Source organism: Oryctolagus cuniculus, chromosome 12 (genome assembly GCF_964237555.1).
Source record: "Oryctolagus cuniculus chromosome 12, mOryCun1.1, whole genome shotgun sequence".
Lineage (NCBI taxonomy): Eukaryota > Metazoa > Chordata > Mammalia > Lagomorpha > Leporidae > Oryctolagus > Oryctolagus cuniculus.
The window spans coordinates 117,497,360-117,524,540 of record NC_091443.1 but is presented as its reverse complement, the minus strand read 5'-3'; the positions used below and the strand labels follow the sequence as shown (position 1 = coordinate 117,524,540).

The 27,181-nt window shown below is 38.7% G+C and overlaps 1 pseudogene; it reads left to right on the top strand.

Annotated features, from left to right (window-relative positions):
* The first annotated feature begins 3,656 nt into the window (after positions 1 to 3,656).
* Positions 3,657 to 26,979, top strand: LOC127485956 (E3 ubiquitin-protein ligase TRIM13-like; annotated as a pseudogene).
* Positions 26,980 to 27,181: the final 202 nt, after the last annotated feature.

Here is a 27,181-nt window from a genome sequence, read left to right as displayed (position 1 = left end):
GAGAGAGTTGTGGTATGCTTTTGTACACTATTAACTATCTGTTTTAATTGAGTGGTTGCAGTAGCTCTGATTGGATCTGGCTCTGGTTGAAGATCTCAACTTGGTGGCTGTTTTAATTAGACTAGGCGCTATAGGAGGTTCCCAGCACTCTTGGTGAAACGGCGCACCTACCCAACCCCACGGCCAGTCCTGCTAGGCCCTGGCGTGTGCAGTCTTCCCTGTAAAAGAGGAACCATAGCCTTTCTCTGCGCTCCATTCCAGCCAATGTGGCCTGCCGCACCCATGCAGGCCTAGCCAGATATTTCCTGGGAGAGTGCTGCCCAGGGCTGCTTTTTTTCTCCCCATTTCCTCACTAGGAGGGGGGCAGAGGAAGTGCCTTTGGCTAGTGCTGGCCTTACCTAAGGGAACAAGAACCTTAATTCATTAACCCTTTCAAACCTGATGGGTTTTTCTCTTTACAGTTAATGGAAACTTAAACAATGGGCTCATATGCTGACGATCAACTCTTTTCTGTGCTACTGTACTAACTTATCTAATGAGAGTTTTCATGTGTCTTGAAGGTTTCATGTTTTTCTATTGCCAGTATGAGTATTGATTGGAAAAACTGCAATGAGAAGCTGTTTAGGTTATTTTCCTGTTTTAATGTTTGAGTGATTACCTAACTGATCAGATCTAGCCCACAGTCTTGGTTAAACATACTAATTTTTAACTAAAGAAGTTTGACTCTCTGACATTTTAAATTCTAAACCGAGTCTTTCAACTTTGGGGCTTCCAGTTGGATCCCTGGAACTCTCAAAGGATGAGACTCAAAAATTTGTTAAAGTACAACTGTTTGAGTCAATTCAAATTATACAATGTTAGAGTTGGATTGCTCTTGCCACCCCAAAAACGCTCCAAGAGACTTTCTCTCATGCAATTAACAAAGGGTAAGGTTTATTGATGATCCGACATGTCGGGGCCCTCATCCCAGTACAGGCGAGTGGCCCCAAATAGTCTTGGGTTGGGGTTTTTATGCATGTTTAAACAAAGAAAATCAATCATTGCATGGATCAGACAGAGGTATAGAGTAAACAATTGATACAAGTTAAGTGATTTTACAACCAGTTGATTTATGAATACAGGGAGTACAGGATATCGAGTAAGGGCCTGATTAGACCTCAGAGAACCATATGGCCTATACAGGGAGTATCAAAAAGCCTCCTATTGCCAAAAGGGAGGGCCACACAACAAACACAACAAGGTTGCAGGAACTGCCTTGATGATACCTAGGAATGCAGCCGAGTGGCGATAAGGGACACATGGTGGGGTCAGGGTTCCAGGAGGCAAGGAGATATACGGTGACTTCTTCTATCTTACTTAGGTGAAACTAAGGTTACGCTCACATTGGGGTAATTTACTGACTAATTAACTTTATAGAGAATGGCTATGTAGAGCAAGTCTAACGAGGTCAGGAAAGTTCACCAGAGGAGGTGGGGGGGGAGCGGCTTTTAACTTTTTAACCCTTCAACAAAGTGTATTAAAATGTAGTAAATGATGTCAGATCTATGTTGTATTCATGTTTTTGATTTTCAGCTAGAGTAGTCTTATAAAAATGAGAGTAAATTCTGTGTATACAAGCCTTTATGTTGTTAACTAAAGTAAGACAATACAGATTGGTTCAGAAAATTGGGTTAATGCAAACGCCCTGCCCTTTGGTTCACTTGCTCAGTTTTACATTTCTTTGATATGCTTTAAACTTGTTTCTCTTAAGGATAAAGATCTTTTCAAAGCTGTAACCATGCACTAGTGACTGTGTTTGCTGCTCAGGAGGTGTTGTCCTTATGTTTCTTAAAAGCATGGAAATGTAATTTTGACTTTTAATTCAGATAATGGTGTGGTATTCATTAATAACTCAGTGTCTTAAGTCATCTAGGCATCGGTGCTAAGTAAAACATGAAAAACGTATTATGTGTACTTTTCACGTCTTTGATAAGAGACTAAGTTTGTCAGCATGTATTCTCAGAGGTTGTCCATTCATGACAATTCAAAACTATGGAAAAGTAACTACGGGTGTAAAGTTTCAGAAGGTGTGAGCAAGTCATAAAAAGTTGTAAAAAGTTTATGATTTTAAAATATTGTTTACAGGGTTTTCTATAAGTTGAGTGTTAATGCCAAAATTACACTGACCTAAATTTACAACAATAGGGTTATTTTTTTTTAAAAAAAGTGTACTAATGTTAGTAAATATCTGAAAATGGTCTGAATCATAAATCTTAATCTGTTTTTGCAAAAACTATAACGTCTCTGTTTAACAGTGTCTGCTTAATCAGTTACTCTGCCATTTCTAAAGTTAGGTCCTGTAAGCTCTTTTTAACTCTGTTAAATAGTTCTGAGTTATGTGATGATTTTGTGTACTAACTCTTATGTTCAAGTTTTTTTTTTTATTATTTCTGGTCTATTCAACAACAAGAAATATAGAATCCATATTCTGCCAAAGTAATCTGTGTACTCTACTGTCTGTTAAGTTATGATTGATAAAAAGCATTAAGTCTTAAAAAGTTATGTTAAATGTTGTTATGATCAGATCTGGTCTAAAAGTGTTAAAATTGCCCTAAATGTTAAGGAATTCTATTTTGACCAGATACTCTAAGTTCTCTAGGCACCTTCAACAGACTTTCTGAAAATAAAAGTTTTAAATTCTCTGGACTTTTGATACCTCCACAGGGGCCCCTGGAGATGTCAAAAGATATATCCCTCATCTCACAGAGATAATAACCAATTGGGCTGTTTAGATTAAAAGTGGTGCCAAGATGTAAAATGATGCTAAACTTCAGTTTCTTTCTAGCTGCTCCAGTCTCTGGCTCAGAAGCCAGATCCTTTAAAGAAAGACTGACAAAATCTAAAAAGCATCCCGTGGTCCTGATTTACATCACCTTAATGCCCAGACCTTAGGACTAAGATATGGAATCACCCGGAAACAGGCAAGGCAAATTGTAAAATCCTGCTCTTCCTGTGTTATATTTCTCTGGGTCCCTCACTATGGTGTATAGCTTTGGCAGATGGATGTTACCCATTTCCCTAAATTTGGTAAGCTAAAATACATATATGTCTCTTTAGATAACATGTTCAGGTTTTGTTTTTGCCACCCCGCAATCGGGTGAGGCTGCCAAACATGTCATCTCTCATTGGCTTCAGGCCTTTGCTGTTTTAGGAATCCCTATACAAATAAAGACTGATAATGGCCCAGCGTATACTTCCAACTCTTTTAAGCACTTCTGTACTAACTTCCACATCTCTCATATCACCAGGCTTCCTTATAATCCCCAGGGACAAGGTATTGTGGAACATGCACATGCCACATTAAAAAAAAAAATCATTTACAAAAAATAAAAAAGGGGGAATATGGGGCCATAGCACATTCCCCGCAAAAATGGCTATCACATGCTCTCTTCATCTTAAATTTTTTAATACTGGATAATCAAGGGGAATTTGCAGCTGATCGTCACTGGCATCCTGAAACCGAAAGACAACAAGTCTATGTGAAATGGAAAGACCCTCTAACTGCTCAGTGGTATGGACCTGACCCTGTTTTAATATGGGGACATGGACATGTTTCTATATTCTCAAAGAAAGACAATGAAGTGCGGTGGTTACCTGAGCGACTGGTGCAGCAAACAATGTCACGAAGCAGCCCCTTGATCATCATGATAACATTAGTGATCGGGATCCTGGCTCGCCGGCTCACATCAAGCCAAACTTACGTTACCACCTCTGTTGGTTTGCCGGTAGTTCTAAATTGTTCATGTACTTATGATAATGGAATTAAAACAGCAGGGTTTGTACAATGGGTAAGGAACAATCAAACCTTGTTCCGTATTGGGAGGGATATACTTGAAAATCAATGGCTTAATGTGACTGATCAATCAAAAAGGGAGAATAGGGCCGGTGCCGCGGCTCACTAGGCTAATCCTCCGCCTAGCGGCGCCGGCACACCGGGTTCTAGTCCCGGTCGGGGCGCCGGATTCTGTCCCGGTTGCCCCTCTTCCAGGCCAGCCCTCTGCTGTGGCCAGGGAGTGCAGTGGAGGATGGCCCAGGTGCTTGGGCCCTGCACCCCATGGGAGACCAGGAAAAGCACCTGGCTCCTGGCTCCTGCCATCGGATCAGCGCGCACCAGCCGCGGCGGCCATTGGAGGGTGAACCAACGGCAAAGGAAGACCTTTCTCTCTGTCTCTCTCTCTGTCCACTCTGCCTGTCAAAAAAATAAATAAATAAATAAATAAAATGTGGGGGAGAATACTGATTTTAGCATATTAAAACTGGTCACATTGTCAGACTCCGGGGTATACCTTTGTCAACTCTGGAAAAAAGGCCTCGTTGATGTATTGGTTAAAACTGTTAAAGTAACTCTATGGTCAATTCCTCCTTCTCTGTCGAAAGTAGCAATTTCTGGCTACATTTAGCTGCCTCAGCTAATACGTCATCCTTTTGTGTAAATATAGCCGATTCTCCTACAGACCTGTTAACTAACAATATCCTGGGAGATCCTTCTACTAAAAAGGAGTTTACAAAAATTACCGGCATAAACCCTACTTCTCTAAAAATTAGCAATTCGACCAAAAGGTTATACTATGTGCCTTGGCAATTAAACAAAACTCAGCTTTCTCGATTCAATGGGAGCGAAGCTCCTAAAGGATGGGTTTTTCTGGGTGATTATTATGCATATAGCTCTCTAGCTCCTCATGATAGGGGTAAATGCTCCCTTGGATGGGTTGCACCCATCCTCAAACCTGCTGATAAGAATCTGTACAAAAGAAGATATACGTGTATGATTTATGAAGGATGTACTGATAATTTCCATGTTCCCGGGGATTGGGAAGCTTTTTTTCTTGCTGCCTCCATGGCAGGAGCTGCTGGGCTTGCTTATGCAAACACGGATTAAGAGAACTAGCATGTATTGTTACGAAAACTGTGAACACCACTGCTGCTGCCTTAGCCAATATTGCTGAGGAACTGTTACTGGAGAAATTGCAGGGTTCTTGTCTTTGCGCAAGAAAGAATTCAGGCGTGAGACAGAGAGTAGTGGGAGGTAAAATAACAAGGTTTATTAGGGAAGGGACATCCTTAAGGATGCAGTCACAGGATCTGCAAATGTTTGGAGTTACCAAGTTTACATCCTTAACCAGAAGACATGGTGAATGAGATTTTAGAGTCTTTTTTAATGTATGATTAAATGAATAACTACAGTGAACTGGAAAATATGAATAAGAGGTTGGTGTTATTGCAAATGGGTCCAATAGAGGGGGAATCCTCTTGCAGTACTACAAATGAGTCATATAGAACAATAGTGTGAACAAGCTAGAAGGTAATATTCCAGATAAAATTTGCATCTGATATGCACCCCTAAAGATGTACATGTTTAGGATTCTGAGCTTTGAAAATAAGTACACATGAATGCAAATTCTTGCCATGTTATATTTTGCAAGGCAATTTTGTTATATTACGAAAACTTTGACCTACATTTCTCCTCACACAGAATTAAGAATTCAATCCATAAGTAGAGGTGTACTTCAAAGATTAAATAAGAAAAAATATACAAGACCCCATGGATATGCTTTTAATTAAACAGCATCTGAAAAATTTGTTCTCTTGCCATAGGTCATGGGACTCCAAATCCCATTAAGTTGACATTTACCAATGCCATCTTACTAGTTAAAGTGATCAGTTTAAGTTCATAATCGATCATAAATATAGCATTAAATGTCAAAGGGATTACATAAAAAAGATCAGTGCCTGCTAATAATAATTGATAGAATTAAAAAGCAGAGAATGATCCAACATGGAAAATAGGATACACAGCAGACTCATAGAATGACAAATGCCCTAAACAGCACTCTGGCCTCAGAATCAGCCCTTAAGGCATTCAGATCTGGCTAAAAAGCCCATGAGAGTTTCTCAGGCATGGAAAACCAAGAGACTGTGGCAAAAAATGACCTAAATGAAAGATCTCTGTGAGTGAGATCCTGGTGGAAAGAACGGGCCATCAAAGAAGTAGGTACCTTTCTCTGAAGGGAAGAGAGAACTTCCACTTTGATTATGGCCTTGTCTAAATAAGGTCAGAGTTTGTGAACTCAAGAGACTTCCATAGCCTTGGCAGCTCATGACAAGAGCCTCGGGTGATTACTGACACCATAAATAAGAGTGTCAATTGTTAAATCAACAACAGGAGTCACTGTGCACTTGCTTCCCATGTAGGACCTCTGTCCTTAATGTGTTGTACTATGAGAATTAACTGTAAAAGTAATCTTCAAACAGTACTTTGTACTTTCCCTGTCTTCCTCTCTCTCCTTCTCCCTCTCTCTCTTCTGAAAAGTCTGACTTTCAGGTAAGTAAATCAATAATTTTTTAAAAAAGAAACTAGGAAAGCAGAACAGTTTCAAGAAAAAAAATATTTTAATAAGGACTCCAGAACAAACTATAAATGTGCTACTACTGCAGTTTTGTCACTATGATATACTAAAAGAAAAGTAATTAATGTCTATTATCATGTACTAATTTGAATGATTGATTATTGGTAATTAGAATTCAGTTTTAAATGAAAACATTTCAAGTGACAATACTCATCAGCCTAGTAGAAAAAGGTTGAAACAGGCTGGCGCCATGGCTCACTAGGCTAATCCTCCACCTGTGGCGCTGGCACTCTGGGTTCTAGTCCTGGTTGGGGCGCTGGTTCTGTCCTGGTTGCTTCTCTTTCAGTCCAGCTCTCTGCTGTGGCCCAGGAAGGCAGTGGAGGATGGCCCAAGTGCTTGGGCCCTACACCCACATGGGAAACAAGGATGAAGCAACTGACTCCTTGCTTTGGATTGGTGCAATGCCAGCCGTAGCAGCCATTTGGGGGGGTGAACCAATGGAAGGAAGACCTTTCTCTCCATCTCTCTCTCTCTGTCTAACTCTGCCTGTCAAAAAAAAAAAAAAAAAAAGGTTGAAACAAAGCACTCTCTCTTAATCTTACAAAGTCATGTGAATAGAAGGCACATCTGATTCATTCTATTAGGCCTTCCTAAAATTTAAAATTTTTTTTCTGACAACAGTGAATTTGGCTCATCATAGAAAATACTTTGAAGGCTCTTGTTAAAATTGTCCCTCTTTGAAAAAGTAAATTTTACTGCATGAATCTACAAGAGGTAAATTTTTGATTTACAAAACATTGGAAAACCAATTATGCTTAGTCTCTAATTTCTGATTTACTTTATAGAACAGAAATTACACAGAAAAATTTCACTTTATCTATTTTTTTTAAATATTTACTTACTTATTTGACAGACAGGAGAGAGACAGAGAGGTCTTCCCTTTGCTGGTTCACTCCCCAATGGCCACAATGGCCAGAGCTGAGCCAATCCAAAGCCAGGAGCCAGGAGATTTTTCTGGGTCTCTCACATGGGTGCAGGGGTCCAAGCACTTGGGCCACCATCCACTGCTTTCCCAGGTCATTAGCACAGAGCTGGATTGGAAATGGAGCAGCCGAGACATGAACTGGTACCTGTATGGGATACCAGTGCCACAGGCAGAGGCTTAATGACTGTGGCACAGCACCGGCCCCCACTTTATCTAAATTTATGGTAAACCCATGAGTTGTATCACAACACAATTTTTTCCTTCCTTCCTTCCTTCCTTCCTTCCTTCCTTCCTTCCTTCCTTCCTTCCTCCCTCCCTCTCTCCCTTCCTTCCTTCCTTCCTTTCTTCCTTCCTCTGTCTTTTTCTCTCTTTTTCTTTCTTCTTTCTTTCATTCTTTCTTCCTTTCTTTCTCTTTTTCTCTTTTTTTTCTTTCTTCTCTCTCTTTATTTCTTTTTCTTTTCTTCTTTCTTCTTTCTTCTTTCTCTTTATTTCTTTTTCTTTTCTTTGTTCTTTTTCTTTTTTTTCTTTCTTTCTTTTTGTTAATTTTTCTGTGTCATGAAGCTTGCACATTGCATCCAAGGACATGGACCAGGGAGAGAGGCTTATGATTACTGTGTGCAAGAACTCTCCTCTTGAGGGTCAAAGCACCTGACAAGGAAGCTCTCCTAGATTAAGTCCTCAAGTGCCTCTCTCAATAACAAGCAAGAGAAGGTGTGCTAACTGGAGAGCCTCTTTGGTTGAATTAACTCTGGGAGGTCTGAGTGTTGCTGGGGTCCTCATTGGGATATAATAATGGGTCATGAATCAGTTGAATGTGACTATTCACCACTAGAGGGCTCTGTAGGGGCGATTAAATTTTTACAATCATTGACACCTGATTCCCCACTGTTGTCCCTAGCTGCTCTTCTGGCGAAGAAAATCTGCTCCACTTGCAGGATACTTAAGTCCAGCAGTGGAGGAAGCATAATTGAAAGAGCCCACAGCTGAGATAAAGGCAAAAAGACACTTGCTTCCATGTGAGAATGACTGAGAATACTGTCTTGGTTGGGTAAAAGTCATCATGAAGAGGATAAGGGACCTCTGCATCTCCAAGTGTATTTCTACCTCCCAGCTGTGAACCCAGACTAGGGCATCCATTGAATAAACAATGATTGCATACTTCTATGTGGTGATTCCCTGCTTAACATTGCCTGCTGAAATCTTGTTCCCATATACTTTTACCCAGCATGATTTGTCTTAATTTTTTCACTTCTCCCTGATAATACTCAACAATTTGCACACTGTGCTCTACATTTGACACACTGACAGCACTTTCTTTTTGTGTGCACTATAAACCTGATAAATTGCTCTAATGATTTTTATTATTCCATCATTGTAAAAATTCCTGTATCATGTTCTTTAATAAGTTTGGCATAATACTGAACAGTGTTTGACACTGAAGACACTGTGTTTTTGCTTGCTAGTATTACCTAGATTGGGAGTAGTGATATCCTCTGATTATACCTTCAAATTGAACTAAAGAGAGCCTAAATTCTAAAACAGGAATAAAATTGCTGATAGTGGAGGTGAAGCTGAAGAGAAGGAAGCCAAGATTGGGCACTCTGGTGGTGTGAGTGAGCTGTTTATGGGTGATCTCTTCCTTATATAAAACCTGCAAGTTTGCCAAGTTATGTACCACTCAGTAACCTTCTTTCACATATCTTTAAGAATTCTGTCTCAAATCTCTCCCTTAATTTCATTTTCACAGTTACAGAAAATGAAGTTTTGAACAAAGCTGATGGTTATGGATTTAAATTATTTGCAGAAATTCTTTCTAATGCATGACTCACTGATGCTGAAAGTTCCCTCTTATCTCTCCCAGCAAGAATCCTTCATGGCCCACACTGCTGTTGGTGCTGTAGAAACTTACAGTGCTGAAGGGGTAGTCCAAAATGGAGGCTGTCATGATGAAATTCTCTGAGTGCACTATTTTAATATCAGGCAGTGGGTTAACGCCCAGGCCTGAAGTGCCAGCATCATTTATGTGAGCCACTTTAAGACCCAGTTGCTCCACTTTTGATTCAGCTCTCTGCTATGGCCTGGGAAAGCAGTAGAAGATGGCTCAAGTTCTTGGGCCCTTGCACCCACAAGTGAGACACAGAAGAAGCTCCTGGCTCTTGGCTTCTGATTGGCACAGCTCCGGCCATTACGGCCAATTGGGAAGTGAACCATCAGATGGAGGACCTCTCTCTCTGCCTCTCCTCTGTGTTACTCTGACTTTTGAATAAATAAAACTTTTTAAAAAAAGTTATTTGGCATATCACCTTTATTATAAAAATCACATCTGGGCAAGTTTTCGGCTCTGGATGCAACAGCTGTCACTGGCTAAGCGGTAATTACAGTGTACTGACTTCTTCCAGATGGCAGCAGAACCCACCAGCACAGCCCCTTCTCTGTGATGACACCACTCCACATGCCCACTGCTCTCCTGCATGCTGCTCTAGAGCTCTAGCCTTTTAGTTTGCAACCAATCAACCGCAGTTGGCTCTAATCACACACACAAATCATGCTGCAAATATCACACGTTTGAGAAAGGACTTACTGTTACAGACCCACTGGTGTGTGGGGACGGGGATGGCTGAGCACACCCTGGCACCTGCTCCTAAGAAGTGACACAAAGGGCCCCAGGTCTCAGAGCTTGCCCTTTGAGTGTTTACAGCATCTCTTGGTTTGGTTTGAAGAGGTCAATTATTTCTGAGTTTTCGGTCCAGTGATTTGACAGCTACCAAGAAATTAATTCTCCCATTCCTTAATCAGGCATTTGAAACTTATTAGCAATATATGTATTTCTACATCTTTGAATAATGACTACTTCTCTGAAGGAAACAGTGAGAGACACCATGGAGGTTTCCTCTGGTAGGGTAAATCACACTTAGTAATATATGATTCGAATTAGTAGATCATTTTCCATTTTGACTTAAAGATCCTACCAGTTTCTGCTTACTACATTGTACTTCAGAACTCTTTCACATTAAATATGACTAATATGCATTTCCATATTTTGAAAGAGAGTATAAAAACATCTCACAGCTTTTAATAAAACTTTCCATTTCCCTTTTGCAGCAAAGAGACAAAATCAGTTCAACACACCAGAATGAGAGGGGGGAAAAAAAACTCAACTACCTATTTAATTGTTTTATTGGTAAATAGTTTAATTTGCGATTAGTGTTTCTTTTCTTTTTTTAATAACCAGAGATGCGCCGATCTGAAGCCAAGAGCCAGGTACTTCTTCCTGGTCTTCCATGCGGGTGCAGGGACCCAAGGACTTGACCATCCTCCACTGCTATCTCAGGCCATAGCTGAGAGCGGGATCAGAAGAGGAGCAGGTGGGACTAGAACTGGTGCCCATATGGGATGCCGGTGCCACAGGCAGAGGATTAACCTGTGCCATGATGCTGGCCCCTGGGATTAGTGTTTCAAGATATGAATTTTGAGGACAAACAGTTCAGCCCAGAACAATGAAAAGGGACCCACTGCTCTGCCTCAGAGGTGGGCAGTTCTAAGGAGGACTGAATATTTGAAGTTAGGAGTAGGGCTCCTCACAGCATTTTCAATGCAATCGCTGTCTTATATGGCACCTGCATGAACACACATACACACACAGACACTTACACTTGTATACACATACACAAACCAGTATGGGATGTCTAAGTGTTTTGTATAGGTAAAATCAATATAATATCTGATATGATGAAATTAGGGAACAATTAACTGTGATGAGAAGTAGAAAAATGGTAATAAAATCTGCAGTTACACATATATATGGCATCCACCATTCATTGTTCCTAAAAATTAAACATTAGAATACATGATTCCTAATACATGATTTCTAGAAATCATGCCTTACATCAATATAGACTAGTCTACATGAGAGATGTTTTCTTAAAGACCTTGCAAATTTTAACTTGTTGCTCTAAATTAGCCATTAGGATTATAGAACACATAGGAAAGAAACAATCCAAAAAGGCATAATCTATTGATGCAACTAAAATTTTGGCATATTCTCTCGTTTATCTTTTCATTACCTATTAAATTAAGTTCATACTTCATTATCAATGAATTTTCAATTCCTTGAAATTTCATGTATCATCTAAGGTTTTCAAAATTATTGTCAAAGGTGTTTTAAATATGTGAATGAATTTTACTAATTCAATGAACTTGGGGTGACTAGTACAGAATTTTTTTCTAAAGATGTATTTATTTATTTGAAAGTCAGAGCTACACAGAGAGAGAAGGGGAGGCAGAGAGATAGAGAGATCTTCCATCTGCTGGTTCACTCCACAACTGTCTGCAATGGCCGGAGTTGTGCCGATCCAAAGCCAGGAGCCAGGAGCTTCCTCCAGGTCTCCCACATGGGTGCAGGGGTCCAAGGACCTGGGCCACCTTCCACTGCTTTCCCAGGCCATAGCAGAGAGTTGGATTGGAAGTGGAGCAGCCAGGACTTGAACTGGCACCCACATGGGTTGCCAGCACCACAGGCGGCAGCTTTACCTGCTACACCAGAACTCTGGCCTCTAGAATTTTTTAATTGCTAAAGTATAACAACACATATGACACTTTGGCTTCCTCAAAGCCTCCAAAGGATGTCAATAACAATGTGACTCTCAGGATATTGACAATTGATTGATGATGTTAATTGTCAGAGTTAATGTGTCATTACTGTATGACAATTACAAGTAATTCATGAATTACTTGTTCATTACAATTCATTACAATTGAAAGATCTTTATAAAGATTTCTTATAGGACAGCAAGTAGTTATATAGACCTACATTATTCTTAAATTGGTGAAAATTCCTTGAATATAAAAAGAAATCCAACCCTCTAAATGCTCTTTAAATGGTCTCAAAAACAGCCGTGAATGAAAACATAACTGCTAAAATCTACTAAGATTGAGGCTGGTGCTGTGGCATAGTGGGTAAAGCTCCACTTCTGATCCAGCTCTCTGCTATGGTCTGGGGGAGCAGTAGAGGATGGCCCAAGCCTTTGGGCCCCTGAACCCTCTTGGGAGACTTGAAAGAAGCTCCTGCCTTCTGGCTTTGGATCAGTGCATGTCTGGTAGTTGCAGCCATCTGGAGAGTGAATGAGTGGATGGAAGACTTTCTCTCTCTCTCTCTCTCTCTGCCTCTGACTCTCTGTAACTTTACCTTTCAAAATAAATGAATCTTTTTTTTAAAATCTGCTGAGATTAAGTAACAGCATGGAAATTCAGTGATATTTGAATTTAGATTTTCTCTTTCCCTCTCCTCTCCTGAATCATTGTCAGTAAACTGCAGTCCAATTGTGTGAAGCCAAGAATGGGAAGTTTTCCTTTCTGCCAGTTGACTGGATACCTTGGATGTGAGAAATCATCTCTACTTCTCCTCCTTTCCATGGGCCTGTTGCTGTTCCTGTGCACTGTGAGTGCAATTGTGAGGTGGGCCCCAGGCCCAACTTGTGGATGGGCTCCACACTGGGCATGAGAACTCTTGGAAACCTGCATCCATCAAATGAGATGTTCACAGTACAAAATTCTATGAAAAAAACTAACTAGATTTGTGTTTAGTTCAGGTTGGAGGGATGAAGCCATCATTAAGGAACAGTTATAGGGTACTGAGTTTGTAGCTGAAGTGGTAAATGTGTTCTTAATTGACAGCCATCATGAGTCCATATATCTGTTAAAACCACTCAATTGTACACTCTGAATGGAAAAGTTACATGATAATTAAGTGAACATAATATCTCCATAAGTAATTAAAAATTTGTATTTCAGATCATTTTAAAACATGTACATTTAATTATTTGAATTCATGTAACACTTTATACACTAATATTCCAAAATCAAGTATGCATAAAATGAGAATTCTCATCTTTGTTATGCATTCTATATGTAGACATGGCTAAAAATGCTTGAGAAAATTAAACTTAATAGAATGATTAACTCAGGGAGCAGGTTTTCTGTGGATGGTGAAGAGGAAAGTGGTATTTATCTTATCTATGTCTGTTTCTAAAGAATATTAAATGAATTAATATAGAACTAAACATAATCAGACTCAAGATGCATGAATGTATATATTTTCATTAATGATTATTACAAGATTGACTTGGATCTTAATTCTTGTAAGATCTTCAGTCAATTCCTCTTTGATTATCACTCTCTTTATGTTTACCACAGCAGCTACATTATATACATTTTTGTAGATTAAACACAAAATATATATTAGTACTCAGGTCATTGATAAGCGGCTTGAAATTACAAGTGCTAATCACTATGTGGGAGGTATAACATTAATTCAGACAGAGGAATTGAGTTGACAAAGGGAAGTCAGCAACAATTGAGTGTGGCTTTCCCACTTTCTCTTCTCAAAGATCCCCATTGAATCTATATCTCCAATTTCAAAATAAACAACTCCTGCTGGCACATTGTAGGGAATCCTGCAGGAGTCCCAAAAGAGTTACAGAGCACCACTAGCCCAAAAAGAAAGAGAAAAATCAAACCAAGATCGAGTTACTTTAGCTAATGCTACTAAGCACGAGGAACTGCCCAGATCTTCTGCCAGAAACAGACACAGCTTGTCAGCACGATAAGAACAGAAGAACATTACATCATAAAGAAGCAGCCAACCAGCTGGCCACTACTTTACTTCACCCACTTTACCGTATCACAATTGGTCTCACTTAGAAGGCTTCTATCACACCATTGGCCACACCCAAAACCAACTTCTGGTTGGTGACACCCAAAAAGGATGGGCCTGTGATTGAGGATGCCCTAGATCACAATCACTGCCCACCTACCCCAGAGAGGGGATAAAAATCAAGCCTCACAACTGCTTTCCATCCTCTTGGGCAACAATGGCTTATTCCAAGTGATGGCTGAGTGGATCTGCTGCATCTTGTCAAAGCTCTGCCAAATTGTTCACTGGCCAAAACTCTGCTTGCCAGACACTATATCTTCTATTTGCTTTGCAGTATTCTTTGCATTGTTCTGTATAAACATACTGACTTACATAAAAGCAGAAGGCATATTTGGCATAAAAGTTATTAATGTTATAAGAGATGTTTTTGGTAAGCTATTTATGATCAAAGTGCCCGGCCACTTTGGTAATATTTTCATCAAGATGTTTCCAGATTTTCAGTATGATTGTAGATTGGAGTAGCAGGGTTGGTGGTGAAATATGGGGGGGGGGGGCTTGAGATTGAAATTTGAAGAAATTGAAGGATAATATAGGAAATGATGAGGCATCTCATACTATTCTGTTTCTGTCTCAGGAGCAGTAGTAAAGTTTGTCAAGATGTCTTCTAATTGGTCATCCCAATGATTGGTATACAATGGTGAGATGATGAATATTTAATTGTGGAAGTAAGTCATCGATATAGGTTATTATATTTTTGATGAACTATTCTTGATTTATACCAATGCCATCTGTCTCATCATCAATCAAGATGAAATCTTCATAATTTTCATCTGTTTCCATACACTCCTGGGCTCTTTATTCACATTCCTGGGTTGTGTATCCAATTGGGAATTGATCCAGTGTAAAAGGTGATGAATGGAATCTTTGTATAATTCCATCTGGGCTCTGCAGTTCTACCATATATGTATATGGGTTTGTACTGATTATAGTCCAATTATTAATATCCATTGAATTTTATTCTTTTAAGGTTTTGATCAAACAGAAGGTGTAGTTGGAGATGAGCTTTCTCTACCAGTCACTGCTGTTCACTGACTGTTCATAAAATGTTAATGTCAAGACAGGACAACCACAGTAAAGGTTAAACAGGTTGTATATATTGTAGGAAGCATGTTTGGAAGAACCTTGAAGTTGATTTCATGGGGTTGCACAGGCAGATTGGCATCCCATCATCAGGGTAGATCAGTGTTATTGAGTGTTAAATTTAATGTCTGTGTCAGTGTAAATGTTGAAGATGTTGGGCTCAAACTCTGAGGTTGGACTCTTGTGCAGGATACTCACCAGGATGTCTAGTAGTTGGTTGTCATAAATCCATCCAAGGGCAGCAATGGTTTTATGAAGGTAGTGATGGCCTGTATTGTTGATGGATCCAGATTGGGTTGGCTATTTGCTGGCATGATCCTACTTCAGATAAGCACAAGTTTTTTTTTTTTTTAAAGATTTATTCATTTATTTGAAAGTCAGAGTTACACAGAGAGAGGAGAGGCAGAGAGAGAGAGGTCTTCCATCCGTTGGTTGGCCTAAATGGCTGGAGCTGTGCCGATCTGAAGCCAAGAGCCAGGAGCTTCCTCTGGGTCTCCCACATGGGTGCAGGGGCCCAAGGACTTGAGCCATCTTCCACTGCCTTCCCAGGCCACAGCAGAGACTTGGATCAGAAGTGGAGCAGCTGGGTCTCAAATGGTGCCCATATGGCTTGCTGGCACCTCAGGCCAGGGCATTAACTTGCTGCACCATAGTGCTAGCCCCAGTATAAGAGTATTGACCTGAGTTTACAAAAAATATTAACTCATCTCTCCTTGGGAGTTTTAATTGTTCTTTATTGCTTGTAGTCCAGTATGTGTTTCCTGGTCTGTTAGCTATAATTTCTTGTGAGGGTAACATTTGATCCTTAAATGTTTTTTTAAATTAACTTATAAGGTTTGACTTTGTGTTTTGAATTTTGTTGTGGTGTTACTTCTAATAAATCATTGGCATTTTGTGTTATGCTTTATGTGGGTGTTCTGTGTTTATTCTTGTTCTGGAGTTTAATTCAAAAACTGCAATGTCTAGGGCATTTTGCAATTTTTTTATTATTATTGTCTTGAAGTATTTCAGGTTTAATTCATCTGTTAAACCTTTCTATGTTACCACTAGCATGTGGATTATATGCCATATGGTAGTTCCATATTATTTTTTATTGATTGATTTATTTGAAAGTCAGAGTTACACAGAGAAAGGAGAGGCAGAGAGAGAAAGAGAGAGAGAGAGAGAGAGAGGTCTTGCACTCGATGGTTCACTCCTCAATTGGCCTCAATGACCGGAGCTGCACCAATCTGAAGCCAGGAGCCAGGAGCTTCCTCCAGGTCTCCCATGCAGGTGCGGAGGCCCAAGGACTTGGGCCATCTTGTACTGTTCGTCCAGGCCATAGCAGAGAGCTGGATAGGAAGTTGAGCAGTCAGGACTAGAAACCGGCACTCATATGGGATGCCAGTGCTTCAGGCCAAGATGTTAACCCATGGCGGCACAGCACCAGCCCCAGTTCCATATGATGTCAAAATTTTCTGCCCATCTTTTATATCCCATAAAGTGGGATCCTTGATCACTTTCAATCACTATTGGGACTCCCAAGAGTGAAATCCATGTCCGTAAATACTAATAGTGTTGTCCTGGTTTGGGTGTTTGCATTCTCTAGCAATTTCCAGTCCTGTTTCAGTGTCTACTATTGTACATGCATATTTCTTTTGGAGCTTGAGTAATGGATCTATAAAGTCTATTTGTAGTAAACAGCTAAATGTTCTAATTTTATAATTTAATGGTGGGTCTCTGTGTATAAATCTTGGTGATATATTTGGACAATCTGTACACATTTTGATAGCATTCTTACACTGTTGCCACGTAATGGGTAGGTTTCAATCAGGAACCCATTTGTACATTGCATGTGTTCCTATATGTCCTAGCCATTGATGTAATTGAAGAGTTTCTTTTGTTATCTCTAATGGATCAGTATTAACTATTTTCCATTTGGATTTTTCTTTAATTTTAGTGTATTTTTACTTTATATTCTCAATTTTGTTTAGTGATTTTCAATTTAGGTATGTTAATCTACCAATTATTAGGGGTTTTTTTTTAGCTTAATAGTTGCTATTTGATCTAAATCTGTCTACCACCTCATTGTATTGTGCTTCATGATTGGGTTTATTACTACTGGCATCTACATGAGTAATCATTATTTTAAGTTTGTTAAATCATTATTTTAAGTTTATTTGGACTCAGATATCTTAGCACATGTCTCATTGGACCATATATCTTTACCACAGATTTGCCAATTATTTTTCTTCCATTTACTAGGCGAAATTGTGACTGCATTGTATGAGCACTGTGAATTATTGCAAATGTAAATGTGTTTGTGTCCTTCTTGGATTGTTTTTTCTACTGCTAACCAAATTGCAAGCGTTTCTGCATGTTGTGCTGAATTGTCTATTCCCTCTTTTGTCAGGATCATTCTATCTGAGGGTCTACAGGCTGCACCTTTCCAGGGTCTACCAAGGCTGAGCCACCTGTAAACCAGGCATTCCTGAGTTGCTCTGATCAGGTTGGTCCCCAAGTGCCAATGGGTTTAGGTGGTGGGTTTTGTGTTTGTGGTGGTGGAGTTGTCATCTCAGCCACCTGTGCAGTGACTTTTGATATGTTGCCACCTGTCTTTGCCTGTCTTTGCAGCTATTGGGATTGATCTTACAAGTTCTTTCTCAGCTGTGGTATTGTCTGCATTTGCAAAGGAAGATAATTTTTGTGTGTTGATTTTATATCCTGCTACTTTATCAAGCACATCTGGGAGTTCCAATAGTCTCTTTTTTAAAAGAAAGCTTTTATTTAATGAATACAAATTTCATAGTACAGCTTTAAGAATATAGTGGTTCTTCCTCCCCATTTCTGCCCTCCAAGCCCACTGGCTACTCCCTCTCCCATCCCATTCTTCATTAAGATTCATTATTAATTAACTTTATATATAAAAGACCAACTCTGTACTAAGTACAGATTTAAACAATTTGTACACACATGCACACAGTATACAGTACTGTTTGAAAACAAGTTTTGCAATTAATTATCATAGTACAACTCATTCAAGACAGAGGTCCTACATGGGGAGTAAGTGCACAGGACTCCAGTTGTTGATTGAACAATTAACTCTTATTTATGGTGTCAATGATCACCTGAGTCTCTTGACATGAGCTGCAAAGTCTATGGAAGTCTTTTGAGTCCACAAACTCCAGCAATATTTAGACAGGGCCATAAGCAAAGTGGAAGTTCTCTCCTCTCTTCAGAGAAAAGTACATCCTTCTTTGATGGCCCCTTCTTTCTAATGGGATCTCACTCACACAGATCCTTCATGTAGAACATTTTTTGCCACAATGTCTTGGCTCTCCATACCTGAAATGCTCTCATGGGCTTTTTAGGAAGATCTGAATGCCTTAAGGGCTGATTCTGAGGTCAGAGTGCTGTTTAGGGCATTTCTCATACTATGAGTCCACTGTGCAGTCTGCTTCCCATGTTGGAACATCTCTGCTTTTTAATTCTATCTATTGTTATTACCAGACACTTGGTCTTATTTATTTGATCCCTTTGACACTTAACCCTATCTATATGATCAATTATGCACTTAATATAATCACTGTAATACATAAGGTGGCATTGAAGCCATCCAGCTTAATGAGATTGAGAGTCTCATGGCACGTTTTTAGGCTTACCCTTAGGTAAGTCTGTGGGAATGTGCTCCAAACTGTACAGCTTGTATCTCTCTTATTTCCACCCTTATTTTTTACTGGGATATATTTTCCATTGAATTAATACACCTATGATTAATTCTATTTTAAGTAAAGAGTACAACCAATGGTATTATGTAGAAAAAAAATGAGATAATAAGCTGTTCCTTGACATTCAAGACAAGGGCTGTTCAAGTCTTTGCTTCTCATCGTATCAATTTTACTTCTACAGGTTTCCTTTTAGGTGCTCTGTTAGTTGTCACAGAATAGGGAGAACATATGGTATTTGTCCCTTTGGGACTGCCTTATTTCACTAAGTATGATTTTTCCAGATTCATCCATTTTGTTGCAAATGACCCATCTTCCATTGATGGATGACTAGGTTGTTAATTCCATATATTAGCTATTGTGAATTGAGGTGCAATAAACATGAGAGTGCAGATAACTCTTTTGATGGCTGATTTCATTTCCCTTGGGTAAATGCTAAGGAATGGGATGGCTGGGTCATATATTCAGGTTTCTGAACTATCTTCAAACTGTCTTCTATAGTGATTTTACCAGTTTGCATTCCCACCAACAGTGGATTAGTGTACCTTTTCCCCCAAATCCTCACCATCATTTATTGTTTGTTTATTTCTGTATGAAAGCCATTCTAAACAGAGTGAGGTGAAGCCTCATTGTGGTTTTGATTTGCACTTCCATGATAGCTAATGATCCTGAACCTTTTTTCATGTGTCTGTTGGTCATTTGGATTTCCTCTTTTGAAAAATGTCTGTTTAAGTCCTTGGCCCATCTCTTAACTGGGTTGATTGTTTTGTTGTTGTGGAGTTTCTTGATCTCTTAGATTCTTGTTATTAATCCTTTATCAGTTGAATAATTTGTGAATAATTTCTCCCATTCTGTTGGTTGCCTCTTCTTTTTCTTGACTGTTTCTTTTTGCCATACAGAAACTTGTCAATTTGAAGTAATCCTGTTTGCTAATTTTGGTTTTGACTGCCTGTGCCTCCAGGGTCTTTTCCAAGAACTCTGCCTGGCCAATGTCTTGCAGGGTTTCCCCAATGTTCTCTAATAATTTGATGAAATCAGATCATAGATTTATATCTTTAATCCATGTTGAGTGGATTTTTGTGTAAGGTGTAGGGTAGGGGTCTTGTCTCATACTTCTGCATGTGGAAATCCAGTTTTCCCAGCAGCATTTGTTGAAGAGGCTGCCCTTCCTCCAGGGATTGGTTAGCTCCTTGGTCAAATATAAGTTTGCTATAATGTTTGGATTGATTTCTGGTGTTTCTAGTCTGTTACACTGATCTGTCCATCTGTTTTTGTACCAGTACCAGGCTGTTTAGATTATAATTGTCTTGTATGATGTCTTAAAGTATGGTATTGTGATGTCTCCAACTTTGTTTTTGTTGTATAAGATTGTTTTAGCTATTCAAAGTCTCCTGTGGATCCATATGAATTTAAGCATCATTTTTTCTAGATCTGAGAAGAGTGACATTGGTATTTTGATTGGTATCACATTGACTTTGTAAATTACTCTCTGAAGAATGGACATTTTGATGTATTGATTCTTCCAATCCATGAACATGGAAAATTTGTCCATTTTTTGTGTCTTCTTTTATTTCTTTATTTAATGTTTTGTAATTTTCATTGTAGAGATCTTTGACATCCTTTGTTAAGTTTATTCCAAGGTATTTGACTTTTTTGTAGCTATTGTGAATGGGATTGATCTTAGAAGTTCTTTCTCAGCCATGGCATTGTCTGTGTATACACAGGCTGTTGGTTTTTGTGTATTGATTTTATATCTTGCTACTTTATCAAACTCTTCTATGAGTTCCAGTAACCTCTTAGTGGATTCTGTTGGGTCCTCTATATATAGAATCATGTCATCTGCAAATAGGGATAGTTTGACATCCTCTTTCCTGAATTGTTTGATTTCTTTTCTTGCCTTATGACTCTGGCTAAAACTTCCAGTACTATATTGAATAGCAATGGTGAGAGTGGGCATCCCTGACTGGTACCGGATCTTAATGGGAGTGCTTCCAACTTTCCCCCATTCAGTATGAGTTGGCCGTGGGTTTGTTATGAATTGCCTTGATTGTGTTGAAGAATGTTCCTCTAAACCCAATTCGCTTAGATTTTTCATCATGAAAGGGTGTTGTATTTTGTCAAATGCTTTCTCTGCATCTAATGAAATAAGCATATGGTTTTTGCTCTTCAATTTGTTGATGTGATGTATCACATTGATTTGCAAATGTTGAACCATCCCTGCATACCAGGAATGAATCACATTTGGTTCAGGTGAATGATCTTTTTGTTGTGTTGTTGGATTCAATTGGCCAGAATTTTGTTGAAAATTTTTGTGTCTATGTTCATCAGGGAAATTGGTCTGTAATTCTCTTTTTCTGTTACATCTTTTTCAGCTTTAACAATTAAGGTGATGCTGGTTTCATAGAAAGAATTTGGGAGGATTCTTTCCCTTTCAATTTATTAAAAAATTTCAGAAGAATTGGTTAGTTCTTTAAGTATTTGGTAGAATTCAGCAGTGAATCTATCCAGTCCAGGGCTTTTCTTTGTTGTGAGGGTCTTCATTACTAATTCAATTTCTGTCTTTGTTATGTGTCTGTTTAGGTTTTCTACATCTTCATGGCTCAATTTAAGTATGTTGTAAGTGTCCAAGAATTTATCTATTTCTTCTAGGATAAGATGAGTAAAAATAGAGGCATACTTGTGTGCCTCACAGTAGAAAATAAAGAAATTACATGTTTACATGTCTTTATATTTAAAAATGCAGTCAGAATGACAATACTTATTGCACATCTTGGAGTACCAATGGTATTTATTTATTTATTTATTTATTTATTTATCTATTTTGACAGGCAGAGTGGACAGTGAAAGAGAGAGAGAGACAGAGAGAAAGGTCTTCCTTTGCCATTGGTTCACCCTCCAATGTCGGCCGAAGCTGGCACGCTGCAGCCGGCGCACCGTGCTCATCCAATGGCAGGAGCCAGGTACTTATCCTGGTCTCCCATGGGGTGCAGGGCCCAAGGACTTGGGCCATCCCTCACTGCACTCCCTGGCCACAGCAGAGAGCTGGCCTGGAAGAGGGGCAACTGGGACAGAATCCAGTGCCCCAACTGAGACTAGAACCCAGTGTACCAGCACTGCAAGGCGGAGGCAATGGTGTTTTTATATTTTTCATATACAAAATAATCATATGATATTCAGCTTTAAAATACTAGTATGCTTGTGAGAAAGTTAGAATTGGAGTCATTATAGAAGATAACCAATTTTAAAATTAAAATATTTTAATTCTAAAATAATTTTAATTAAAATAAAGATGAGGGAAGAGGGGCAGATGACATCAGGTAATAGTTATGAAAATCTAGTTATATAGGAATAATCAGTTCTTAGCTTTCCCAGTACAGCAAAGAAACTATAGATCACAATATTGCATTATATACTATATGAACAATTAGAGGGGAGGAGCTGATGAGCTTAGAAAAAAACTATAAGGAAATGGAAACACTAATTACTTGATTGATCTACTTATACATGTTTTGAAATATTGGATTATACTCCCTAAGTTTTACAAGTACCACATGTTGATACAAAAGATGAAATAGTTGTTTTCTGGGAAAAAAAAATGCTTTATAGAAATGATGTATATGTGGGGCCAGTGCTGTGATGTAGTGGGTAAAGCTGCTGTCTGCAGTGCTGGCATCCCATTTGGGCACTGGTTTGAGTCCTGGCTGCTCCATTTCCAATCCAGCTCTCTGCTATGGCCTGGGAAAGCAGTAGAAGATGGTCCAAGTCTTTGGGCCCCTGTGCCCATGTGGGAGACCTGAAAGAAGCTTCTGGCTCCTGGTTTCAGATAAGCACAGTTCCGGCCATTGTGGCCAATTGGGAGTGAACCAGTGGATGGAAGACCTCTCTCTCTCTCTGCCTCTCCATCTCTCTCTGAGTAACTCTTTCAAATAAAGAAATAAATCTTTAAAATAAAAGAAAATTGAGAGTCACCAATTAAACAAAAACTTTAAAAAAATGGATGTATAAGTAATGAATATTTATAACATTTATTATTTTTATGTACTTATGTATACTATGCATAGTTTTGGAAGAAATGCATGACATTTATATGTACAAGAGTGCATGTATGTGAACACAAGCATCATTTTTACTGTAAGAGTTTAACACTAAGAGATTACCTGTCACTTCAGGATGAAATAAAATGTCTTCCCTGTACCTCTTTAAGAGAAAAACTTACACTATATTGACAATATTTTAAATTGTTTAGGGGTGGGGTGGCATGGTGGTGCACTACGTTAATCCTCTGCCTACAGCACCAGCACCCCATATGGGCACCAAGTTCTAGTCCTGGTTGCTCCTCTTCCAGTCCAGCTCTCTGCTGTGGCCCAGGAAGGCAGTGGAGGATGGCCCAAGTGCTTGGGCCCCTGCACCCACATGAAATCAGGAAGAAGGACCTAGCTCCTGGCTTTGGATTGGCATAGCTCTGGCCATGGAGGCCATTTGGTGAGTGAACCATTGGAAGGAAAAGCTTTCTCTCTCTCCCTGTCTGTAACTCTACCTGTCAAATAAATAAATAAATAAATAATCTTTAAAAAAATTGTTTAGGGGCATTTATTTTCATTTTATCAAAAATGTTCAAAATATTTGCTGACATTCATTTTCTATGAAATTATTTTTGAAACTAATGAAAGTATCCATTGAAATGCTTTTAACACATTGACTATCATATTAATGTCTGTTGTTAAGGTAAATGAATTTACTATAAATTCAAGAATAACACTTCTTTTGTCATCTTTGTTTAAATGAAAAATGGTCTTAGAGAATACCAGGGGCTGACTTTTTAAGAAATAATTTTTACTTATTTATTTATACTTGGATTTTTAATGTTAGATCATTAAAATGTAGAAATAAATTTAATGTTGAGTCTAACATATTGACTTTTCATAAGATTTATAGGTTTTTCTTTGGTTATTTAAGTTTTTCTCTTTTGGACTGTCAGATTGATATGGGTGGGGTTATGTTAATTTTGTTCACCAGTATGTAACTTTAGTACTTACCATAACATCTGATGCAAATATAATGTTTGGTAATTTTAAACCTGCAAATGTCTTACATTGCACTTAATTAGTGGTTGGGTCACTCATGAATATTAACATTTTAAATCATGATTTTACATGTAAAATGGCTTAATATGTTTTACATGTTAGATTTTCCATTAAGCTGTTTATTTTAAAATACTGTCCCTCTGCTGAAAATATTTGTGCTGCTAGAGCCACCGATCCAATTAGAAAAAAAAATTTTCATTAACATTTTCTACTTTCTAATGTTCTTTATCAAAGAAAATCATTCAAGAACTTGAACTTCATGGCTCCTACATGGGCATATCAGTAACGGGAGACCAATCACACTATGCAAAGTAAACATAGATTAAAACATTTCATCTAAACCACTAGTTTCCAAGCAATGATGTTTGAAGACTTTGATAGTTCCTCAGGAACTGCATGCAGTGCAGGTGTGGTGAGGTTAAGCTATTACGGTTCTGAGAGCTCTCTTTGTTTGAATCAGTTGATATTATCTGCACGATCAATGAGAACTGGACATTGGGTTTTATTTTATACAAGCGTTTGGAGAAAATGAGCTTGAAGAAAAATGTTTGACAAACAGTGAAATAAGGATGTAAATCAAAAAATAGATCTTATAACTACTGACATTTTAATTACATTTTGTTTTGTCTAAAAGAGTCTAGAGTTTAGTATCTGTAGGATATGTCATACTGGAAGAAACAGGGAAAACATCTTCATTTAGCCAACCAATTTAAAACATGTTCTTTTCTTACAGCACTGACTCATCTAATGACTGAGGAATGTTCCCTTTTGAAAAATGATAAAGAAGTAATGTGGGGCCATGAATCCATCTTGCAGCCATTCCTGGCACATATCACGTGGCCCCCATGGCTGGAGGGGGTGTGGCATATCCCTCATGATGCCAGAGGCACTCCTTCTGGTAGAGCTGGATGGAGCTGCTGACTAACTGCTCATACTTCTTACTCAACCAGAAGATAGCATTTCTTCCCTAGAAACACCATTGTCTTTGGTGCCCTCTGACTTACAGAAGACTCCCTGAATGTGATGTAGTGCTTGAAGATCTCATGTGCCCAATTTGTTGCAATCTGTTTGATGATCCTCAAGTTTTGCCTTGCTCACATAACTTCTGCCAAAAGCGCCTGAAAGGTCTCATAGAGGGAACTGTGCAGAATTTATTGTGGAGACTATCATCATTCAAGTGTCCCTCCTGCCATAAGAAAATGTCAGCTACTGGAGTTAGCAGGTTGCAGGTTAATTATTCCCTGATGGGTATTGTGGAAAAGTAGAACAAGATCAAGATTTCTCCCAAGATGCCCGTGTACAAAGGACTCTTGGGGCAGTCCCTCATTGTTTTCTGCCTGACTGATATGCAGCTGATTTGTGGGATCTGTGCTATTCCTGCTGACCACACCAAGTATGTCTTCTGATCTATTGAAGATGCCTATGCTCAGGAAAGGAATGCCTTTGATTTCCTCTTCCAGAGCTTTGAGACAACGTGTAGGGGAGATGCTCTTTCTCACTTGGATACCTGGAAACTAGCAAGAGAAAATACTCAACAGTTACTGACTAAAGATTAAGATGAAATTAAGAAAAAAAAGATAAAATTAAGAAATTTTTTGAGAAGTTGAAACAAACATTGGATCAAAAGAATAATGAAGGATAATGAAATCCTATCTGACTTTGAGATCATGAAATTTGCAGTTCTGCAAGCTTATGACCCAGCGGTTAACCAACTCAACACCACCTTACAGGAACAATGATTGGCCTTTAACATGGCTGAGGCTTTCAAAGACTTGGCAGAACCCATGATGTTTCTGCAACATATGTAGGCATTCTGGGAGAAAATCAAGGTCATCAAGGAAATCCCTTTACCTGCCTCTTAATTTTCCCAGAAGCACTTTGATGAAGAACATTGACCAGTTAGTGTGAGAACATCAAATTAGTAGATGTGGATACTTTCTTTGCTTCAGGGCACTGTCACATTCATTAGCAAGATTCCCTGGCACTTTTATCAGTTATTTGTAGTAGTCTTTCTGCTTGACTTTCTCATTTTCTTCAGTCCCACTGCATCCCTAAAGTGATCTTTATTTGATGAATATGCAGGCAATTCACTGTCAGCCTATGTTCTTTGGGTGGGTGCACCTTATTGGCTGTGGTCTCACCAATCCTTATCCACACTAACACAGAAGGCCTGTATAGCAATCCTGACAGCCAGAGCAAGTACAACGGCGTACTGAACTCCTGGAGAAAGATCGATCTGTAAGGGCAGTTCATGACATCAAAGCCACAGATGTCAGGTTAGATAAATAAGATTTAATGCAGAGGTACATTTTGATGGCTGAGTTGTTACAAGACTTTATTTGGAAGGACAAGATTTTTGACTAAGTGATATATGAAATTGAAGATATGAAACACTAGAACTAGAGACCTATGCACTTAAACTTAGAAAAAATATCATTGATGCCTTAGGAACTGAAGTCCATAGACTTGAGAGTGAACAAAAAAAAAAAAAGAAATCCTGAAGTTCCATGTGTAAATCTGCAGATATTATAAAATGATACAATGAATCACTTCGGAAGCATGTTTGCCCAGCCACTCTGAAAAGCCATTTCCTACACTTTCATGCTGATTACAGAGCCATTCAGGAGACATTGTTTCTAAGAAGAAGAAAATATTCTGTGTGAAGAGCAATTGAAGATCCACAGAACCAGAACAACTTCTTAAATTCTATGAGACAATACAAGTTGGATTAATCTGAAAATCCCATTTTTGTGATTCAGTATGGAACATTTTGGTATTTGAATTGCTTATAGTTTCTCATTTTAGCCTATCAATGTGTGTTGTACCTTGAAATAATAATTCTTCTCTTTACATTGGTAAAACTAAGTGGCATCCCCAGGATTATGACTTTCAGTTTTGTTTCCACTGAAGTTTTCATTTCATCCAAATCTGCCCATCTGAATATGTTGGCTATATCTCAGTATGTGATTTTTAAACAGTCCCTGTTTCAGAGTCGATCTTTCCTCATAAAATGTGTAAATTGTTACTACATACCTTGTGACTTTGACTTGAGTCCTAACAGAAGCACTATCCTAACCTAGTTATCCACATTGTTCATTCCAGAAATGATTTAGTTGCTGAACTGCATGAAGGTGTTTTAGGACACTCTTTTAGTCCATAGTTGTTGTACCTTTGTAAAATGTCTTCTTTATCTTTGTTAATATTTCATTTAATTTTCCTTCTTTTATAAT